A 23,205-nucleotide genomic window follows, 5' to 3' on the forward strand; every position below is an offset into this window, starting at 1 on the left:
AATTAAAATGCAGTTGACTTCTTAAGAATACACAAATATTCAATGGTACAATAAGATATACTGTAGAAAATTGCATTAAGATCGGGTCAGAAAAAACCAAAGCTATGTTTTACTGCGAAACTGGATAGGGCAGCTAGCGCAAGTTACAAGAATTTCTGTATACAAAAACACACATTCATGCGCGTCTGCTTCGAATTCTATTAACAGCATTGCAATTTCGATTGTTTTCTGTTTTTAGAGGCATATCAAGTGGTGCGGTCTGTCGCGAGTTCGAGCCCTACCGGGGAAACTGTTTTTTTTTTTTTTGTGGCTGGTGTGACTGTTGAGTAGAGACGGCAGTAAGTAATGCGGTCAGTTGCGAGTTTGAATCCTGCCAAGGGAATTATTTTTTAAATTTATCTTTATTACTTCAAACGAGCGCGTTGTGCTAACTGCTCTAGGTGTTGAAATAAGAGGGTTCAGGGTATTCCCTAGTCGGGAGCTCCCGACTAGAATCTCTTACTTGTTTATATCCTGAGCCGAGTCGATCTAGCCACGTCCGTCTGTCTGTCCGTCCGTATGTATGAACGCAAGGATCTCAAAACTTATAAGAGGTGGAGACTAGGAAAATTTTGAATGTAGGTCATCCTAGTGCCAGCGCATTACCAATTTATTTCTTTTTTTTATACGTTTATTGTTTTATATCAAAAATAGCATTCATTTTTAATACAACACAGTTAAATAAGGTGGTATTTCGCCAAGCCTGGTTGGGTCCTCACGCTTTATTGTGGACAAACGTCAAAGGCGTCTTCTTTGAGTAAGGCTGCATCGTCACGTAGGTAGTCGGGGGGTCTGGGGCATCTCCTGTGTCGTGGTTGGAGGAGTTCCTTAAAGGATCTTCTCTTGAGCCTCCAGACTTCACATTCCAGTTACACACCTCCCTTGCTACCCGGTTCAGTGTCGCTGCAAGCGTTCGTTGTATCGGTTGGCGAATGCTTCGACTTGGCTGTGTATAGTCTCCATTCTGAGGTCTCTGTGCAAGGTAGAATTTCTGACTTACCAGTCAGCACCGGTCATTCGGCGCAAGGCAAAGTTTTGGAGTGTCTTAATCCGTCTTCGATTTGTACGAGATGCAATTCCCCAAATCTGGGCCCTATCAGTGGCTTCGTACTCACAGTGCGCGGAGTAAAATATTGCCACGTTATCAGCAAATGTGGCCATCAAGTGTTTGCCTGGGGTGGCGAACTCATGTAGGTCATCCAGAGTGGGCATGTCTGCCGTGTACAAATTGTAGAGGAAGGGACCCAGTACTGCCTTGAGGGACACCCGCCTTCATATAATGAACCGGAGAGATTGCTGTTCTGACTTTGAATTCAAATTTACACTCCATTAGATAAGAGCGCAAAAGCAGAAAGAAAGGGGCGGGAAGACTCATCTTGATTCTCTGGAGCAATCCATCTGTCCAGACTCGGTCGAAGTCCTGCCTAACGTCTACGAAATCTCCATAGCAATAGTCTTTGTCGTCGTAAGCCTTAAGAATATGGTTAATCACTCTGTGATTCTGTTCAACAGCGTCATGCCCACCCCTGAACCCAAATTGGGGATCAGGAAGAATGGCCATTTGATCCATAAGCCTAGCAAGACGGGCGACAATCAGTTTTTCCCAAGCCTTCGACAAGGAAGGCAGGAGACTGATCGGCCGATATGACTCAGGGTCATATTCCGGATTGCCCGACTTATGGATCATATGGATCCTCGCTAGATTCCACTGGGCAGCGAAGTGTTGCATCCTTAATATGGCGTTGAAGATCAACGTTATAAAAAAGAGCGCGCATTGGCAGGGCCAACTTCAGAGAGGTGTGGCCTATTCCATCATGGCCCGGTGCTTTAGCCCTGGGAAGGGTTTTGACGACGTTGATCACCTGCTCCACGCGGATGTGTCCGTTAGGTGGGGAAGGAAGGGCCATTGGTCCTTGTTTCTGACAGCAGAATTATTCCGATGTCGTGTTTTTGTATAAGAACATCCAGCTCTGGTACCTTACATGAGCTGCCGTTGGCATTCCAGATTAGCACCCTAAATGGTGTGTTCATTTGGATAGCAACGCGGTCAAAAGGTTAAGGATTTGCTGTTGCATATCCAAAGCTGTTGCATTACTGCAATCCTTTCGATAGCTCGGCTCATGTCCTTGATGGCAGATGATGATGCTGTTCTTGCGCAGTCAGCCTCTTCTGTTGCTGTTCCCTTAGCGGTATATGAAGCCTAGCTTGCGCTGGTCCTTCTCGCAGGCTAGCGCTGGGTACATTGTTCTCTTTGCTGAAAGCAGCTAGTCCTCTTCTGGTGGCAGCGGGGTATGAAAGCCCTTCTACTTGTTCAGTGGGTGCTGTACGGGGGAAGTCAACAGGCTTACGCCCTTCGGTTCGCTTGAGTCGGTGGGAGATTGTTCATTTTGGCAGGCTTTGGGGCTCCCGCACGCTTTGTATATTCGGTGAACCACTCGCAGCCTTTATAGTTGGCAGGGTGGTTACCACCGCAGTGGGCGCATGTTACCGTAACTGAGTCGGGCCGTGTGCAATCGGCAGTGCGATGATTGATCCCGCATTTCACGCATTTGTTTTGTTTTCTGCAGTATGTGGCTGTGTGCCCGTACTCGTGGCATCTATGGCATTGCACCAGTTCTGGTTTCTTCGTGCAGTCTCCACCTTGACCACCTGCTTGCACAGCTTCCTGATGGTAAGAGCCTCCTTGTTGTTGGCCGGCGGCTTCAAGTTAATGAAGAGGATGTTCATGGGCTCCTTGGTAGCTTTGTTGTTCGGATTGTGCACATGGAGAGCGGTATGGCCCTGGCTCAGCAGGTCGTCGATGAGCTCTCGGTTGAGTGTGGAGTGGTAAAGGCCTTTGATGACTATTCGGTAGGGCTTCTCCTCCTGCAACTGATATGAATAGAATTGGATTTTTTGTTCTTCCAGTTTTCTTATAATGGCTGTGTATGTGGCACATCATTGGATACGAGTCGCATAGTCCGACCTAGGTTGGACTTGATGGTTGTCAAGGTCCACTTCTTCAGATAGTAGGGGCCACACGTCGTTGTTGTCATCAATATAATTTAAGACGATGGGGGTGGCTACTTTCCTCCAGTGGGGGCATTGTTTTTGGCCCTTTTTTCGGGCACGGAGGAGCTGGTGCTGGCATGGGCGACGGCGTTGGGCTGGCTGCCTCCTTCAACCTGAAGAGTCCTTGACGCAGCCACGTTCTCTTCTTGGGCTGAGCTTATCTGCTCGGCTTCAGATTCATCAGTCTCCATGTCCTCGTCGTTTTCGTGTGGCGCCAAGAGAGCATATGGCTGTATGTATTTGCACTGGACTGGTGTCAAGTCTTGTTCCGTTTTTGCCGCGCGGCAGGTGGGGACCTGCTGTCTAAGACTTTGCACTTATCGTTTTTTGTTTGTCTGTAATTGAATCAGGCGAGCCGCAGCTGCAGCGGGTGAATTGGGTCTGATTATATCTATTGGAGTGTCAACGGAGTCTCTATTCACACTAGCACCAGCATGTGGACTGCTGCCGCGGTCGTCGGAGACCATTAAGGGTAGGAAGGTGAAACTATAGTACTTCTTGCAGACATCAGCTGTTGCTAAGCGGCTGTTAAGCATTAATGTGCTTGGGGCGTCAGCATATAGGTGGCCTGCCTCGTTAGTTCGAGACGACCCCTTGTTGATCATTGTGTATGCGTTGCTGACGTCAGCACTCTCTGGTATGGTGGCTCTATTGGCATTGTCACTGGCTGGGTGCATGTCAGCAAGGCAGCGAAGACTACTTGCTCACTAAAAAAATTGTTTGCTTTGTCAGCAAGTAGTTTTGTTTTTATTTTTGACGTTATTGTTTTTTATTTCTGTTTGTTATTGGGTCACAATAATTTATGCGTTGCAATCTTTGTGCGGGAATGCAAAAGCCGCGTTTGGCCGTTTGGGCGTGCACTCGAATTTCGATTTTTGATTTTATGCCGCGAGTACGTCCGTTCACTTCGAACACCAACAAGTGTCTTTTCTTTTTTAAAAATAGTGTCTTGTGTTTCAAATGACTCTGGGTCTAGTCTCTCGTCATTTGATTTTTTAATTCTGGTTTGCATTTCTTTTTCCAAAATTGTTCTTCCAGTTTTGTTTTTAAAAGGGGTTTAGAAATCTCGTAATCATATTCATATTCTGTGACAATTTTGAATCTTTGTCTAAGCAAATAAGGACGGAAATATTTGGTTGCCCAAATTATTGCCAGCATGTCCTTTTCTACTGTTGAATAGTTTAATTCGGTATCTGCTAACGTTCGACTAGCGAAAGATATAGGTTTTTCGTTATTAGGCGTACCTTGGGAGAGTACTGCCCCATAGCGACGTTACTCGCGTCAGTAGTAAGAGTGAATGTTTTAGTAAAGTCAGGGTATTATAATAGTGGATCGTTGCAAAGAAGGTTTTTGCAAGTTTCGAATGCAGATACGAATTCTTCACTAATAATAACAGCTTCTTTTCCTTATAACTGTTGTGTCTGATTTTTATTTTTTTAATTTTAATTTTGATTATTTCCCGATCTGGTATCCTGTTACTCAATGTTAGCAACTTTAACCAGAGTGAGTTCATTACTTAGCTTAACGAAAATTGTGAATTTACAATAAGTTTAACAAATTAGACATATATACGTATATTTACTGGGACATGTTTAGGGGTATTTATTGCAGGTTGTGACCTATATATATCGATCGACTAGGTGAGTTGGGTAGGTCCTCTTCAGTCGCCTTCTTCTTCGCCTCCTTAGCAGATTCCTTGCCAGGACGTTAGGATGGTTGTGGAGCTTTGTTGAGTATCTCGCCGCTTGCCTGTTGACTACGTCGCCCAAGATTGGTACCCTGAGGTCCTTTGCGATGTCGCTTGTGCGAATAAACCATTCGGCTCCAGAGTTGGCTCCTCAACTCTCATTCATCTTATCTTGGATTTGATGTTGCTTGTTACTGCAGAAACGTGGTTGTGTCTGAGGTTTTGTTATTTTTGCCAAGTACCTAATGAATTTTCGGTAATACCCCAATAATACCAGAATAGACTTGATTTGTTTTTTATATCCCCAACTTATTAAAAATGGGTATAAGGGTATATTGTATTTGTGCAAAATCCAAATGTATGTAACAGGCAGAAGGAAGCTTCTCCGACCCCATAAAGTACATATATTCATGATCAGCATCAACAGTCGAGTCGATCTAGCCATGTCCGTCCGTCCGTCTGTCCGTATGTATGAACGCAAGGATATCAGAACCTATAAGAGCTAGAGACTTGAAATGTTAGATGTAGGTCCTCCTAGTGCCTGCGCAGATCGAGTCTGTTTCCGATAATCGATAACTTGCCCCGCTTCCAAATAATCGATACAAATCGATATCGACAACCTGTTTTTTGAGCAATTTTGGTATATAATAAGAGCTGGAGTCACCAAACTTGAAATGTAGCTTCTAGATTAGAATATATATTTGAATTTGGTGTTGGAAAAAGAAGATTCAGGGTATCCCCTACTCGGGACCTCCCGACTAGAACATCTTACTTGGTATACCCTGAACCCATTAAAAATGGGTAAAAAGGGTATATTGTATTTGTGCAAAATGCAAATGTATGTAACAGGCAGAAAAAATCATCTCCGACCCCATAAAGTATATATATTCTCGATCAACATCAATAGTTGAGTCGATCTAGCCATGGTAGTCCGTTCGTCTGTCCGTCCGTCCGCCTGTCCGTCTGTCCGTCTGTGCGTATGTATGAACGCAAGGATATCAAAGCCGTTTCCAAGCAATCGATAAGAATCGATATCAGCATCTTGTGTTCTGACCAGTTGTTGATTTGCAGTATTCTGGGTACCTTCTGAGCATCTCCGGATATCTGGAGCTCAATCGTCCCGAATATGATACATTGTTGTCGTTCATTGTGAGTAGAGTACAGTTGAAGCAGGTAATCCATTCTTCTAATGAATGGACCCAGGGTTATAGGATCTCCTTCAAAAGCTGGCACGTTCCGTATTTGCCTATTTGCGTCATTGCTGGAAGTGCAGCAGCATGAGAACATTCTGGTTGCTCCATTTTTTTACCTTGCTTGATAGCGAATTTCAGAATTGAAATATGTTCGATTTAGTTGTAATACTGTGCACAATTACACTTGTTGTGAGAAGACAACAGTTGTATGGATTCGATTCACAGAATATTACGGTATCCTACCGGCTGCGCAAATAACGTAGTTATAAGTTTTGGAAAAATAAAAAAGAATCAATTTCACAAGAGTGCATTTTTATCTGTTTATTAGGGACAGCAGCTGCAGCTTGTTTATGCTAGCGGCTTTCTGTTGGTCAGTTTTTGTTAATAAATTATTGTTAACATTATTTGAGCTTGGCTGCAGAAGGCATTCTACTCTAATGATTTTCGCTGCTGTTAGCATTATTTGATTTCGGCTGCAGAAGGCATGCTATTGTTATGATTATTCAATTTGTAAACATACATTGGGCTATACCATACAATGCAGCTTATGAATAACAGTGGTTCAAGTTCTGTTGTTGTCATATATATTATATTATATATATCAAGTATCTTTCATTTATACTTACCACCACAGAGCTATGAATCAAGTTAATAGCCCAACTTATATTGCACACCAATTTAAGACACAATTTTAATGCGATTGTCATTTTGAGAATACTCTATGGTACAATGAGATATTCTGTAGAAAATTTCATGTGTTAAGGCAGCTAGCGCAAATTCCAAGAATTTCTGTATAAATGTCAAACACACATTCATGTACATCTGCTTCGAATTCTGTCAACAGAATTGCAATTACAATTGTTTTCTGTGCTGCTATTTAAATTCGTTTTATTCCCAGTAATTACTGGTGTGGATGTTGAGTGAAGACGGCGGCAAGTAGTGCGGTTAGTTGCGATTTCAAACCCTGCCAAGGGAACATTTTTTTTAAATTTATCTTTAATACTACATGCGAGGACGTAGCGCGAGCTACATTTGGAGTTGGAATAAGAGGGTTCAGGTATCCCCAGTCGGGAGCCCCGACATTCAAGTTTCATCTCATTTTTTTGAAAATAATAATTAAATATTCACCAAATAACAGAAAATAACAATGTTAGTTTGCTAAAAACAATATTATAAAAAAAAAAAATTGTTTAAATATTCAAATTTCATGCCAAAATTGGCTCACTGGAATATCACAGTTGTCATTTGGTAGGGAATAATACAAGCGCTTAATATTATCAAGCGATATTCTTGACCAGACCTGTTGGATCGCCTCAATAAGCCGCGATTTTCTAGAATATGGTTTCTCGAATTCATATACATTCCTTGCTTACTATCCCCACACATTTTCTATAATATTTAAGTCAGGGGAGTAAGGAGGTCAGCTCATTAAAGTGATACACTCACAATCCAGCCAAGCTCTGACGACTCTCGCGGTGTGGATTGGGGCGTTATCATGTATTGGAATATTCAGCCTAATATCGTACACAATTATATAACCACAACTAGTTTAATTTTGTATTTGTTTTAATATTTATTATTTTACTTATTGAGCGCGTCAAGTTGTTTATTCTGATGCTCAGCGAAGAGTTAGACTAAATGATAAAAGCATTGCAGTATCAAGACTAAATTGTCCACGTAACAAAGCCTACTAGGCCCCTGTAACTTTTGTATGAATGTGTGTTTGTGTATATTTCAGTGTTGCTAAGTTATTATTTACAACACCGTGATGTGAAACCGAATTTCACTCATTATTTCAACACACTCATTATTCCAGAACATCTCCTCAAAAGATACATTGACCTTTTTATTTTTGATAATTGTTAATGTTACAATACAGTTTCTTCTAAAACAAATTGCTCCTTCTGGGCAATATTAATGATCCACATTTGTCTAGAAATAGTTTATTTTCAAAAAAAACTTCTAAGATTAGGGGAAACCCAGGAAATCCCTAAATCGGATCATGGCTTTATAATAATAACTATACGAAATTAAAATCAAGTCAGAAGTTCTAGTCGGGAGCTCCCGACTAGGGGATACCCTGAACCCTATTATTCCAACAACAAATGAAGCTCGCGCTTCACTCTCTTTTGCTTTATTAGTAACAAAGATAAATTTATTTTTTTTAAATGAAGTTCCCTTGTCAGGGTTCAAACTTGCAACCAAAAACTTAAGTACCCATATCCCACAGTTTTCTTATCCCGTAATGCCCTACTTGGAGTTAAAATAGTTTCATTCCAAAAACATTAAAAATAAATTTATCCAATTTTGCGGAACTAATCATTGCGATCGGATACTTCATTTAGTTGTGGTGTATGGGGAACTGTTAAATGGTAGCCCATGCCATTAGACAAATATTCCCTTCCACTATCAATGTAGAGACTTACAGCCTTTCGGTGATGAGCTTCTCAAATACAAACCTTATATCTCGTTCTGTTGCACATCTTATGAAATTTCTATATCTTTAAACATATTATTATTTCGCACAATTTATAAAAACTTCCCTTTTGCTAATGTATCCCAATCTCTCATGCCACAAACAATAATTTTTATCTATTTTAGATTCAGCTGCAAATGCTCTATGTTTAATCTTGAATTCAACCATAGGAACATTCGTTACACACATACCTTCCAAAACACCTTTTCCGCTCTAAAAGACTGTTACACCAGTTGCGTTTAACTCAACGGTCATATTTACCAGCATTCTGCCCTTGTTGCATTTGACGTTATCGGCAGCACCGAGGGTTACTCAGTTGGTTGCGTGCGATATTATCCACGCCGATATCTTTTGTCATATGGTCGGAGTATGCGGGGTGAAGCTGGGCCCACGGCGGAGCCCAAATTTTTGAAGGGTGGCAACGCCAGACATGCGATCCACGGCGCCAAAAGCGACGATTGCTATTGGCCGCCCGGTTCGCTCTTAAAGAGAATATGAGGAGAGTGGATCGCATGCCCTTGGATATGCCCTTGGCCTTCATTTGGGCCGTTGACCCAAAAAAATGCAGCTGTGCAGATGAGCAGCAACGGTGCCCGCCTCGCAAATGTATGCGTGTGCCGAAATTCGGCACCGATGGTGTGGCTGCCCAAAATGGAGGGAGTGCGATTTGTTCAGCGGTTAACGGCGGACGTGCCAGCTCGAAGTGAGCATAAAAGTTGTATATTGCATATCTGCTCAAAAGACTCGAATTTTTTCCCTTCTGCAAATTAAGCCGGCGCGTAATACAAATGACTTAACAGACAAATAAAAGTTTTGCTTTTGTGTTTTTTTTGCCATTTAATAAATATATCTAAATCAAACCGCTCGAGTCACAAAAAAAATATAATAAAAAATTAAAAGAGACTTAAAACTTAAGTGCGACGAGAGACGAACCAAATAAGCCAAAAATTAACGGCTCCGGCACCAAGGAGACCAGCTCGCGCACCAGAGAGGCCCACGAAACATTCAAAGGCCAGGATTCAGTTCAGCGGCGCAAACCAGCCATATCCGCGACGCCGCCAGCAAGCGTCGGCGCAAACCTGAAGGCGACGAGACGAGCCACCAACGACCGGGCTCCAACGACGAAGAAGCGGCCACAGGCGAGACCCCGCCCACATCCACCGAGTGAGTCCGTTCCATTTTTTTGCCCATCCTCGTTCGAGCCCCTGGCAGAGTCAGAAGAAGACTCCTAATTGCACTCCCTGAAGAGGAGTAGATTTTTTTTTTATCGTAAATTTAGTTAATTTGTAGTTATAAAATATATTTATACATACATAGGCACTTACGCCGAGCTTCACTTTAGAGTGCGAACGGTGAGGGAAACTCCAAAGGTGATGCATCTGCGCCTGTAAAATATAAAAATCTAAAATTAACACTTGCGCGAACTATGCTCACATACTTACCTAATTTGAATTTACGCATTTATATCGCCCCTTACCACCCCCAGAGAGCTCTTTAGGTAGGGTAAGGTAGAATTAAGCGATTTAATACATACAATACATAATACGTGACATACCCAGTTTTAAGTAATTGTGTGGGCCATTGTTCCTAAATCGGCGCAACGATTGCCTCTAAAGTGCCTCCTTGCGCGTTTCTATTGCGGCGACTAGCAATATCCTTGTAGTATTTCGTCGCCTGTTCCATTCAGTGTTGTAAAAAAATAAAAAAATTATTTCTATAAGATAAGAGAAAAATTTAGGAATTAATGCACTTTGTCAAGTAGTATAAATATATGCAACAGTAATACGCACCTGGAGAAGAAATGTTCACGTGCATGAATACGAATTTACCTGAATAGAGACCTCGTGCGAATTGGAAAGAAATAAAAGAAATATTAATGCCAATAATTATAAGAATACACAAACCATTATACGCACCTGTGAAGTTAATGAATTATCCGCTTGCATGAGATCCTAAACAGCTGCAAGATAAATGACATAAGCAATGATTATAATTGTTATACATTTTACGAAAACGCAACCAATTATACGCACCTATTGAAAGAAATCATGTCCGGCTAAAATAATATTGTTGGGGAGAGTGGGCATTATGGCCGACACGGGCTAATATAGGCCATTTAGTGGCCGAAATGAGGGAGACGAGTGGAGGTGATCGTCTCATGGTAGGGCGGGTACGCTGGGTCCGGAACCGGGGCCCGATCTGGAAGAGTAAGGTGGATAAATAGTGTTTTTTGTTAATTTATATTGAGTGTCTTACCTTTGTTGTTTACATTTTCATAGTTGTTACAGCTGTGTATTTTGTTCATGAGTTAGTAGTTCCGAATATTTGTTATCGATTATGCGGTTCATTTTGAGTAGTGTTGTGTGAGTCTGTTTTGCTACAGACGTGTAGCTTTGTTGTTATCGATTGTGCGGACTGCGGGCCAGGGATGGGACCACACCCAGAGAATCCGATGAGCCAGCCGGCGCGGCCCACTGAGAAACAAGCAGTTCCGTAACAATATGGCGCCCAAATTGAAGAAGCACTCGGCTTCTTTGAAGTCGGTGTGTAATCAAAGAAAAATAAATACGATAAAAATGAAGGTACAGAGGAAAGGACTCCCTTGGCTTCAGGACCCACACCGCTGAAGTCTTATGTGGCACGAGTAGGTAGCTCATAATCGCGCAGCGTGTAGTGGAATCCGAGAAGCACCACGGAAGTAGAGGTTATCTGAATATCCATCCATAAGGATGAGGGGTTTTTTTTGTAGTGGTTGATGGCCGTTCGCATGTTGGCGAAACATTTGCGACTATCCATCGTTCGCCTGGTGGTAGCCGCAACGACAAAGGCATCTCATGATTAAAAAAATGTGATATTAGGGTAGTTTAGTCAGATGTTATTTATTCAATTAGTAGTTTTTGTCTCATTTTGTGTCAATGTTGGATGTATGCTGGCCGTAGTTATACGAGCTTCGGAGACAGGTGACCCAGGACGATATAGAGCCGAGCCTGCGCCGCATCTGTCACACAGCATATCCCAAGAATGGCCAGAAGAGCGACGGAGACGGATCTTGCCATGGGGTCCATTGACATGGGGAGTTTTCTTGTCGCGGTTGATGACGGTAAGTCACGTTTGCTAGTTGGTGAACGTTCGCGACCGTCCATCGTAGCCTAGTGGTAGCCGCCATGACAAAATAACCTGTGACAAAATGTGATATTAGGGTAGGTCTGACTAGAGTTTGTTTAATGTTTTCTATTTGTTTTGTCCCACTCTGTGTTAACGTTTCGTGTGTGCTGGCCGTAGTTAAATGAGCTTCGGAGGCAGGTGACCCAGGACGATATAGAGCCGATCCTGCGCCGCACCTGTCACACAGCATACCCTAAGGGTGCACAGAAGTGCGACAGAAACCAAATAGCCTTCAAGGTAGCGTTCCTTGAATGCCGTTCGTCAGTCAAACTGACGAACTGAGCATGGGACGAATGCTGAAGTGTTGTCCACTGTCCAGATTATGCGTAGATTATTTAGCCTGTGTTAGGATTTGTCTTCTCTCCCCCAAGTATTTGAAATTAATTAGAAAGAAAAAAAATTTAATTTTGTGAGTGTTTTTGTGGTCGATGTGTATTAATTTATTATTCTTTATTAGTAAGATTTGTTAGTGGGTGTTTATTTATTTATTAATTTATTAGGAATATTAGTAAAGTTTTTATAAGGGTTGTAAGCCTTGTAGAAGAGAGGGGTACTGTTCTCAGAAGGGATAAGTATGGCTGAGGAACAGGTGTCTGATTGGGCTTCTGACGCTGATGGGGCGTCGGCTCTGCCACCGCCGCGCCCAGCTGGAGGGCTGGTGCGAACGCCAATGAATTTCCGGGGATTTCCAGAGAGACAGATCCCGGAAGAGGGTCACCTGGTAGACTTGGAGAAAGAATTGGCGCAACAGGAACGGGAAGTGTTCCAGCGCGAGGCATTTCCACCACCGGTGCCACCGAAGCCACGTAGACAAGGCGCACGAGGGGCGGAGTATTCGTCCAGCAGCCCAGTTTACGTGGCAGATGCTCAGTCGAGGAACTGGCGTAACCCGAATAACCGCCATTTCCGAGTAGAGGACCGGGGAGCGGATGATTTTCAACCGGAGGAGGCGTACGCCAACGTGCGAGAAACTGCGTACATGAAGCTCGAGCGGTGGAACGTCAAGTTTGACGGCGAGGACGCGATGAATTCGGTCGAGGACTTCGTGTTCCGCCTAGAGTTCCTGCAGAGGCAGTATCAATGCCCGTGGAAGGAGGTCCTGCGCGGTTTCCACCTGCTCCTGACCGGCCGCGCCCGCGAGTGGTATTGGATGCACGTGCGGCATTCTAGGGTCGACAGCTGGATGCAACTGCGGCATGCCCTCTTGGACAGGTTCCGGGGCTACCAGACGGAACACGATGTAATGCAGGAGCTTCTACAACGAGAGCAACAGGCCAGCGAAGGGGTGGATGATTATATCCACCACATGCGTCAACTCGCCGCGCGATTCCAGAAGCCGCTGAGAGACCGAGAGCTGGTGAAGATTATAAAGCGTGGTTTAAAAGAAAGTCTGGCGAAATATATCTATGCCATGGACGTACTCACCGTGGATGAGCTGCGCCAAGAGTGCCTAGAGGTGGAGAGGCACATGGGTCGCAGAAGCCGGACTGGGTACCTTCAGCCGTCGCGTTGTCCACAAGGAACGAGGCCCGTAGTCCACGAGGTTGAAGTACCACCGCATCTTACAGAAATGCCACCAGGAGAACTGGAGGAGGCATTCGTGCGAAGCAGAAACTCATCCCGAATTGTATGCTGGAACTGCAGACAGTTCGATCACGTCTTTAGAGACTGCCTGTCCAAGGAGCGGAAAATATTCTGCTATAGGTGTGGAAAGCCGGACACTTTCTGCTCGCAGTGTGAAAACTGTCCGGGAAACCCCAGAGGGAGCGCGGTGATGGCGGGACAGACGCGTTCCGGGACGGCGACCGCGGGGAAGCAGGAGAGGGGCACCTACCAGAGCCAATAATCATTGGAAAGGAGACGGAGATTTGGAATAAGGATCAGGATAAGGCTAATTATAATAATAGTATAAGCAAAGGAGGAACACTTAGGGGCTTACCATACGAAGAACGTGTTCGGGCATACATGTCGGCCCGAAATAGAATTTTTGGTGAGCGACAGCTGGAGGGGATGACGCTAGCCACCCGGAGAATGGTGAAGGCACGTGCGCGCTTCCGCAGACGCAGGCGCCAGGTCGTCGAAGCGGTGAGACGGGAGGATAGTATAGACCCACGAGTATTCGCCGAAGTGGAGGTCGCTGGGGCCAAGATGAAAGGGTTGCTGGACACGGGGGCCTCAGTCAGTCTGTTGGGACAAGGATGCCGGGAGTTAGTGGAGAAACTGGGATGGGAAGCGCGGCCATACGAATCGATGGTGAGGACAGCGGCGGGTGCCAATCGCCCAATTTTAGGTCGCGTTGTTCTGCCTGTGAAATACGGGAATAGAAAGGAAGATATCGTATTTTACATGGCGAGCCTTCGAGATCGCACCAGAGCTGCTCGGTCCGGCCAGAAAGTCCGAAACACCACCAGAGGCATCTGAGGTAACGGTAGCGAACCCAGAGGTGGCTTATTACCGGGACGACGACGACTGCGTGACGGATCCGGAAATGTGGGACCTGGACAACGATCAGAGGAGTCAATTGGAAAGCGTGAAGCGCAGATTTCTCCAATTTGAGAAGGATGGCCTAGGGAAAACTCACCTGCTGCAGCACCGAATTCAGCTGATCGAGGGAGCAGAACCCGTGAAAGACAGACATTATCCGCTGTCCCCGGCCAAACAGGAGATCGTGTGGGCCGAGGTGGATAAAATGCTAAAGTTGGGCATCATCGAGGAGAGTGACAGCCCCTGGAGCAACCGGACGACGGTGGTGATGAGGCCTGGGAAGAACAGGTTTTGCTTAGACGCCAGGAAATTAAACAGTGTGACGGTAAAAGACGCTTACCCGCTTCCATGCATCGAGGGCATCCTATCGCGAATCGACGAGACTCATTTTATCTCTAGCGTCGACCTTAAGTTCGCGTTCTGGCAAATCGAGATGGAGGAGAAGAGCAGGGCGTATACGGCGTTTACTGTATCCATCCATAAGGATGAGGGGTTTTTTTTGTAGTGGTTGATGGCCGTTCGCATGTTGGCGAAACATTTGCGACTATCCATCGTTCGCCTGGTGGTAGCCGCAACGACAAAGGCATCTCATGATTAAAAAAATGTGATATTAGGGTACTTTAGTCAGATGTTATTTATTCAATTAGTAGTTTTTGTCTCATTTTGTGTCAATGTTGGATGTATGCTGGCCGTAGTTATACGAGCTTCGGAGACAGGTGACCCAGGACGATATAGAGCCGAGCCTGCGCCGCATCTGTCACACAGCATATCCCAAGAATGGCCAGAAGAGCGACGGAGACGGATCTTGCCATGGGGTCCATTGACATGGGGAGTTTTCTTGTCGCGGTTGATGACGGTAAGTCACGTTTGCTAGTTGGTGAACGTTCGCGACCGTCCATCGTAGCCTGGTGGTAGCCGCCATGACAAAATAACCTGTGACAAAATGTGATATTAGGGTAGGTCTGACTAGAGTTTGTTTAATGTTTTCTATTTGTTTTGTCCCACTCTGTGTTAACGTTTGGTGTGTGCTGGCCGTAGTTAAATGAGCTTCGGAGGCAGGTGACCCAGGACGATATAGAGCCGATCCTGCGCCGCACCTGTCACACAGCATACCCTAAGGGTGCACAGAAGTGCGACAGAAACCAAATAGCCTTCAAGGTAGCGTTCCTTGAATGCCGTTCGTCAGTCAAACTGACGAACTGAGCATGGGACGAATGCTGAAGTGTTGTCCACTGTCCAGATTATGCGTAGATTATTTAGCCTGTGTTAGGATTTGTCTTCTCTCCCCCAAGTATTTGAAATTAATTAGAAAGAAAAAAAATTTAATTTTGTGAGTGTTTTTGTGGTCGATGTGTATTAATTTATTATTCTTTATTAGTAAGATTTGTTAGTGGGTGTTTATTTATTTATTAATTTATTAGGAATATTAGTAAAGTTTTTATAAGGGTTGTAAGCCTTGTAGAAGAGAGGGGTACTGTTCTCAGAAGGGATAAGTATGGCTGAGGAACAGGTGTCTGATTGGGCTTCTGACGCTGATGGGGCGTCGGCTCTGCCACCGCCGCGCCCAGCTGGAGGGCTGGTGCGAACGCCAATGAATTTCCGGGGATTTCCAGAGAGACAGATCCCGGAAGAGGGTCACCTGGTAGACTTGGAGAAAGAATTGGCGCAACAGGATAGACCTTCACGGAACCTGGAGTTCCCAAAAGCCCCGAAAGACTCAGTGCTCAAATCGGCGGCAAACGCGGCGATCGCTCAGGCCCACCAAACATATCTGCATGCTCTGCCATCTGGCATCAGCGAGTCCATCCGCGAGGAGATGCGAGCTGGCTTCATGGAAATGATGAAGGGCATCATTGATGTGCTTAGGCCGCCAGGGAGCCAAACCGCCGAGACTAACACTGCGCCGAAGCCGCCCAGACATGTCGAGCCGGGACCACGAACAGGCGCCATCCCGAAAGAACGGGAAGTGTTCCAGCGCGAGGCATTTCCACCACCGGTGCCACCGAAGCCACGTAGACAAGGCGCACGAGGGGCGGAGTATTCGTCCAGCAGCCCAGTTTACGTGGCAGATGCTCAGTCGAGGAACTGGCGTAACCCGAATAACCGCCATTTCCGAGTAGAGGACCGGGGAGCGGATGATTTTCAACCGGAGGAGGCGTACGCCAACGTGCGAGAAACTGCGTACATGAAGCTCGAGCGGTGGAACGTCAAGTTTGACGGCGAGGACGCGATGAATTCGGTCGAGGACTTCGTGTTCCGCCTAGAGTTCCTGCAGAGGCAGTATCAATGCCCGTGGAAGGAGGTCCTGCGCGGTTTCCACCTGCTCCTGACCGGCCGCGCCCGCGAGTGGTATTGGATGCACGTGCGGCATTCTAGGGTCGACAGCTGGATGCAACTGCGGCATGCCCTCTTGGACAGGTTCCGGGGCTACCAGACGGAACACGATGTAATGCAGGAGCTTCTACAACGAGAGCAACAGGCCAGCGAAGGGGTGGATGATTATATCCACCACATGCGTCAACTCGCCGCGCGATTCCAGAAGCCGCTGAGAGACCGAGAGCTGGTGAAGATTATAAAGCGTGGTTTAAAAGAAAGTCTGGCGAAATATATCTATGCCATGGACGTACTCACCGTGGATGAGCTGCGCCAAGAGTGCCTAGAGGTGGAGAGGCACATGGGTCGCAGAAGCCGGACTGGGTACCTTCAGCCGTCGCGTTGTCCACACGGAACGAGGCCCGTAGTCCACGAGGTTGAAGTACCACCGCATCTTACAGAAACGCCACCAGGAGAACTGGAGGAGGCATTCGTGCGAAGCAGAAACTCATCCCGAATTGTATGCTGGAAATGCAGACAGTTTGATCACGTCTTTAGAGACTGCCTGTCCAAGGAGCGGAAAATATTCTGCTATAGGTGTGGAAAGCCGGACACTTTCTGCTCGCAGTGTGAAAACTGTCCGGGAAACCCCAGAGGGAGCGCGGTGATGGCGGGACAGACGCGTTCCGGGACGGCGACCGCGGGGAAGCAGGAGAGGGGCACCTACCAGAGCCAATAATCATTGGAAAGGAGACGGAGATTTGGAATAAGGATCAGGATAAGGCTAATTATAATAATAGTATAAGCAAAGGAGGAACACTTAGGGGCTTACCATACGAAGAACGTGTTCGGGCATACATGTCGGCCCGAAATAGAATTTTTGGTGAGCGACAGCTGGAGGGGATGACGCTAGCCACCCGGAGAATGGTGAAGGCACGTGCGCGCTTCCGCAGACGCAGGCGCCAGGTCGTCGAAGCGGTGAGACGGGAGGATAGTATAGACCCACGAGTATTCGCCGAAGTGGAGGTCGCTGGGGCCAAGATGAAAGGGTTGCTGGACACGGGGGCCTCAGTCAGTCTGTTGGGACAAGGATGCCGGGAGTTAGTGGAGAAACTGGGATGGGAAGCGCGGCCATACGAATCGATGGTGAGGACAGCGGCGGGTGCCAATCGCCCAATTTTAGGTCGCGTTGTTCTGCCTGTGAAATACGGGAATAGAAAGGAAGATATCGTATTTTACATGTGCCCGGACCTGCGACAGGAACTATACCTGGGAATCGACTTCTGGCGAGCCTTCGAGATCGCACCAGAGCTGCTCGGTCCGGCCAGAAAGTCCGAAACACCACCAGAGGCATCTGAGGTAACGGTAGCGAACCCAGAGGTGGCTTATTACCGGGACGACGACGACTGCGTGACGGATCCGGAAATGTGGGACCTGGACAACGATCAGAGGAGTCAATTGGAAAGCGTGAAGCGCAGATTTCTCCAATTTGAGAAGGATGGCCTAGGGAAAACTCACCTGCTGCAGCACCGAATTCAGCTGATCGAGGGAGCAGAACCCGTGAAAGACAGACATTATCCGCTGTCCCCGGCCAAACAGGAGATCGTGTGGGCCGAGGTGGATAAAATGCTAAAGTTGGGCATCATCGAGGAGAGTGACAGCCCCTGGAGCAACCGGACGACGGTGGTGATGAGGCCTGGGAAGAACAGGTTTTGCTTAGACGCCAGGAAATTAAACAGTGTGACGGTAAAAGACGCTTACCCGCTTCCATGCATCGAGGGCATCCTATCGCGAATCGACGAGACTCATTTTATCTCTAGCGTCGACCTTAAGTTCGCGTTCTGGCAAATCGAGATGGAGGAGAAGAGCAGGGCGTATACGGCGTTTACTGTACCAGGGAGGCCGCTGTACCAGTTCCGCCACATGCCATTCGGGCTCTGCAACGCCGCTCAACAACTTTGCAGGCTCATGGACAAGGTAATCCCGGCGAATCTGAGGTCCAACGTATTCGTATACCTAGACGACTTGCTGACAATATCGGCAGATTTTCCAACGCACTTAAAATACTTGGAATTGGTGGCCGAGTGTCTGAGGAACGCGAACCTCACCATAGGCATGGCGAAGTCAAAATTCTGCTTCCGCAACTTTAACTACCTGGGTTTCATCATAGGCGGCGGGACGCTGCGCATGGATCCGGGAAGAGTAGAAGCGATCCGGAACATCCCGAATCCGAGGACGGTCAAAGAACTACGAAGCTTCTTAGGTACGGTGGGGTGGTATCGCCGATTCATAAAGAACTTCGCCGAGATATCGGTACCGTTGACTGATGCCCTTAAGAAGAGAACGGGTAGATTTGTGTTGAGCGACGAGGCCATAGAAGCCATAGAAAGCTTGAAGTTAGCCCTCACCACAGCCCCGGTGTTAGTTCACGCGGATTTTCGAAGACCATTCTTCATCCAATGCGACGCATCTCACTACGGAGTAGGAGCCGTGTTGTTCCAGCTAGACGACGAACAACAGGAAAGGCCGATCGCATTCTTCTCGGCCAAACTCAACAAGCACCAGATCAACTATTCGGTGACCGAGAAGGAATGCCTAGCCGCCAAACTGGCCATACATCGATTCCGGCCGTACGTGGAGATGATGCCGTTCACGGTAATCACCGATCATGCGAGTCTGCAGTGGCTTACGAGTCTCAAAGACTTGAGCGGGAGATTAGCCAGGTGGTCCCTAGAACTGCAAGCGTTCCCTTTCTCCATGCAGTACCGCAAGGGAGCCGACAACGTCGTCGCAGACACATTGTCCCGAAGCGTGGAAGAGGTCGAACTGACCCCGGAAGATCTGTTGGGATTTCAGACCCCGGAGTTCGAGAGCACCGAATATCGAGAGCTGATAAAAGAGGTGATGAGCCAACAAGGGAAGTTGCCGGACCTTAGAGTGCAGGACGGACTTCTGTTCAAGAGGACCGTGCACGAGAGCTTGGAGGATGAGGTCGAAGGCACAAGTTGGAAGCTCTGGGTGCCGGAGTCGCTGACGGCAGGACTCATCCAACAAGCACACGCGGACGAGACGTCAGCTCATGGAGGCATGAGGAAAACGCTGCACGCGCTGCGCAGGCGATATTATTGGCCCAACATGGCCATACAAGTCAGGGACTATGTTCGGAAATGCGATACATGCAAGGAGACCAAGGCACAGAACTACCGAATGCAGGTCGGAATTGGGGAAGAAGTGCGCACCGACCGCCCCTTCCAGAAGCTATATATCGACTTCTTGGGGAAGAATCCACGGTCGAAACGAGGGCATGCGTGGATATTCGTCGTCGTAGACCACTTCTCGAAGTTTACCTTCCTGAAGGCCATGAGGGAAGCCACCGCGGCGGATGTCGTGAACTTCCTAGTGCATGAGGTGTTCTTCAAATTTGGCGTGCCGGAAGTGATCCATTCGGATAATGGACGACAATTCGTGTCAAAGTCGTTCGATGCGATGGTCCAGGCGTTTGGCATTACTCACCTGCGCACACCAGTGTATTCGCCTCAGAGCAACGCCGCCGAACGCGTGAACCGCACAGTGCTGTCGGCAATCAGAACCTACCTGGGTCAGGATCATCGGGAATGGGACGCGTACCTACCAGAGGTGGAAGTGGCGATCCGGAATGCGGTCCACAGCGCTACGGGAGTCACTCCGTTCTTCGCGGACTTTGGACAGCAGATGTACCTGAATGGTTCCAGTTACAAACTGGCCAGGAAGCTGAGATCATTGGCCGACCACAGTATTTCTGACCTTGACGCAAAGGACAGACTGGCTGTAATCCGAAGCCAAGTCAAGGACCACCTGCACACCGCATACGAGCGAAGTCGCCAACGGTACGACCACCGCGCGCGACAGCTCCATTTGGAACCGGGACAGGAAGTGTGGAGGCGCAACTTCGCACTAAGCAGCTTCGGCAAAGCCTTCAATGCCAAGTTCGCCCGGAAATTCTTGAAGAGCCGCGTCGTCCGAGCCGTGGGAACCAACGCCTACGAGTTGGAAGATCTCCAGGGACGCGTGCTAGGCGTCTTCCACGCAAAAGATATATGAACATAATCGTAATTTGCTCACCTCCCTGCCAGGCAACGGCGGCGGCAGCGCCAGTCCCCCCTTTTTTTTTGGGTCAGCGGCAAAAATATAGATTACTTGTCGTGGGTGTGGCCTACGTTGGGCATCGTTATTAGCCGGCTGGGTCAATCCATGAAATGCGCACGCAGATTCCTTGTAACTGTCCTTCATGTCGTTACAATAATCTGCGTGGTGATGTTGCATTTGACGTTATCGGCAGCACCGAGGGTTACTCAGTTGGTTGCGTGCGATATTATCGGCCACGCCGATATCTTTTGTCATATGGTCGGAGTATGCGGGGTGAAGCTGGGCCCACGGCGGAGCCCAAATTTTTGAAGGGTGGCAACGCCAGACATGCGATCCACGGCGCCAAAAGCGACGATTGCTATTGGCCGCCCGGTTCGCTCTTAAAGAGAATATGAGGAGAGTGGATCGCATGCCCTTGGATATGCCCTTGGCCTTCATTTGGGCCGTTGACCCAAAAAAATGCAGCTGTGCAGATGAGCAGCAACGGTGCCCGCCTCGCAAATGTATGCGTGTGCCGAAATTCGGCACCGATGGTGTGGCTGCCCAAAATGGAGGGAGTGCGATTTGTTCAGCGGTTAACGGCGGACGTGCCAGCTCGAAGTGAGCATAAAAGTTGTATATTGCATATCTGCTCAAAAGACTCGAATTTTTTCCCTTCTGCAAATTAAGCCGGCGCGTAATACAAATGACTTAACAGACAAATAAAAGTTTTGGTTTTGTGTTTTTTTTGCCATTTAATAAATATATCTAAATCAAACCGCTCGAGTCACAAAAAAAATATAATAAAAAATTAAAAGAGACTTAAAACTTAAGTGCGACGAGAGACGAACCAAATAAGCCAAAAATTAACGGCTCCGGCACCAAGGAGACCAGCTCGCGCACCAGAGAGGCCCACGAAACATTCAAAAGCCAGGATTCAGTTCAGCGGCGCAAACCAGCCATATCCGCGACGCCGCCAGCAAGCGTCGGCGCAAACCTGAAGGCGACGAGACGAGCCACCAACGACCGGGCTCCAACGACGAAGAAGCGGCCACAGGCGAGACCCCGCCCACATCCACCGAGTGAGTCCGTTCCATTTTTTTGCCCATCCTCGTTCGAGCCCCTGGCAGAGTCAGAAGAAGACTCCTAATTGCACTCCCTGAAGAGGAGTAGATTTTTTTTTTATCGTAAATTTAGTTAATTTGTAGTTATAAAATATATTTATACATACATAGGCACTTACGCCGAGCTTCACTTTAGAGTGCGAACGGTGAGGGAAACTCCAAAGGTGATGCATCTGCGCCTGTAAAATATAAAAATCTAAAATTAACACTTGCGCGAACTATGCTCACATACTTACCTAATTTGAATTTACGCATTTATATCGCCCCTTACCACCCCCAGAGAGCTCTTTAGGTAGGGTAAGGTAGAATTAAGCGATTTAATACATACAATACATAATACGTGACATACCCAGTTTTAAGTAATTGTGTGGGCCATTGTTCCTAAATCGGCGCAACGATTGCCTCTAAAGTGCCTCCTTGCGCGTTTCTATTGCGGCGACTAGCAATATCCTTGTAGTATTTCGTCGCCTGTTCCATTCAGTGTTGTAAAAAAATAAAAAAATTAATTCTATAAGATAAGAGAAAAATTTAGGAATTAATGCACTTTGTCAATTAGTATAAATATATGCAACAGTAATACGCACCTGGAGAAGAAATGTTCACGTGCATGAATACGAATTTACCTGAATAGAGACCTCGTGCGAATTGGAAAGAAATAAAAGAAATATTAATGCCAATAATTATAAGAATACACAAACCATTATACGCACCTGTGAAGTTAATGAATTATCCGCTTGCATGAGATCCTAAACAGCTGCAAGATAAATGACATAAGCAATGATTATAATTGTTATACATTTTACGAAAACGCAACCAATTATACGCACCTATTGAAAGAAATCATGTCCGGCTAAAATAATATTGTTGGGGAGAGTGGGCATTATGGCCGACACGGGCTAATATAGGCCATTTAGTGGCCGAAATGAGGGAGACGAGTGGAGGTGATCGTCTCATGGTAGGGCGGGTACGCTGGGTCCGGAACCGGGGCCCGATCTGGAAGAGTAAGGTGGATAAATAGTGTTTTTTGTTAATTTATATTGAGTGTCTTACCTTTGTTGTTTACATTTTCATAGTTGTTACAGCTGTGTATTTTGTTCATGAGTTAGTAGTTCCGAATATTTGTTATCGATTATGCGGTTCATTTTGAGTAGTGTTGTGTGAGTCTGTTTTGCTACAGACGTGTAGCTTTGTTGTTATCGATTGTGCGGACTGCGGGCCAGGGATGGGACCACACCCAGAGAATCCGATGAGCCAGCCGGCGCGGCCCACTGAGAAACAAGCAGTTCCGTAACACCCTTAGCAGAAGCATTAATGTATTCTCCTAATTTCGCAATAGTAATCTCAATTGGGGTTTCCAAATAATATATTCCACAAACAGATTCACATTATTTAACATATGATCTGAGGGTCCAGAATCCAATATGAATGAGGCATTACTTTCGTCTTTGTTTTGCAAACTACTTTTACACTTAAAAGAATCCTTTTTAAAGTGTCCCTTTTTGCATTAAAAATAGCATTGAATATTTGTTCTAAAATTGTTTATGTACCTGGGTTTCAATTTAGATTTAA

The 23,205-nt window shown here is 46.5% G+C and overlaps 2 long non-coding RNA genes across 13 annotated transcripts; both read right to left on the minus strand.

Annotated features, from left to right (window-relative positions):
- Positions 1–9,795: 9,795 nt before the first annotated feature.
- Positions 9,796–10,722, minus strand: LOC115765147. Of its 6 annotated transcripts, none has more exons than XR_004018083.1 (6): positions 10,703–10,722; positions 10,480–10,645; positions 10,363–10,406; positions 10,237–10,275; positions 10,002–10,120; positions 9,903–9,938 (listed from the first exon to the last, which is right to left on the minus strand). It is a non-coding gene; the product is annotated as an uncharacterized LOC115765147 (long non-coding RNA). The 6 variants fall into 6 exon arrangements; XR_004018081.1 differs by having other exon boundaries at positions 10,002–10,160; XR_004018082.1 differs by lacking the exon at positions 10,237–10,275 and adding an exon at positions 10,276–10,287.
- An 11,057-nt stretch (positions 10,723–21,779) lies between these two features.
- LOC115765149 lies at positions 21,780–22,706 on the minus strand. 7 transcript variants are annotated; one of them, XR_004018090.1, is made up of 6 exons: positions 22,687–22,706; positions 22,464–22,629; positions 22,347–22,390; positions 22,221–22,259; positions 21,986–22,104; positions 21,887–21,922 (listed from the first exon to the last, which is right to left on the minus strand). It is a non-coding gene; the product is annotated as an uncharacterized LOC115765149 (long non-coding RNA). The 7 variants fall into 7 exon arrangements; XR_004018087.1 differs by having other exon boundaries at positions 21,986–22,144; XR_004018089.1 differs by lacking the exon at positions 22,221–22,259 and adding an exon at positions 22,260–22,271.
- Positions 22,707–23,205: the final 499 nt, after the last annotated feature.

This window comes from Drosophila novamexicana, unplaced genomic scaffold (assembly GCF_003285875.2).
Source record: "Drosophila novamexicana strain 15010-1031.04,08,12 unplaced genomic scaffold, DnovRS2.1 tig00000932-arrow-arrow-pilon, whole genome shotgun sequence".
Lineage (NCBI taxonomy): Eukaryota > Metazoa > Arthropoda > Insecta > Diptera > Drosophilidae > Drosophila > Drosophila novamexicana.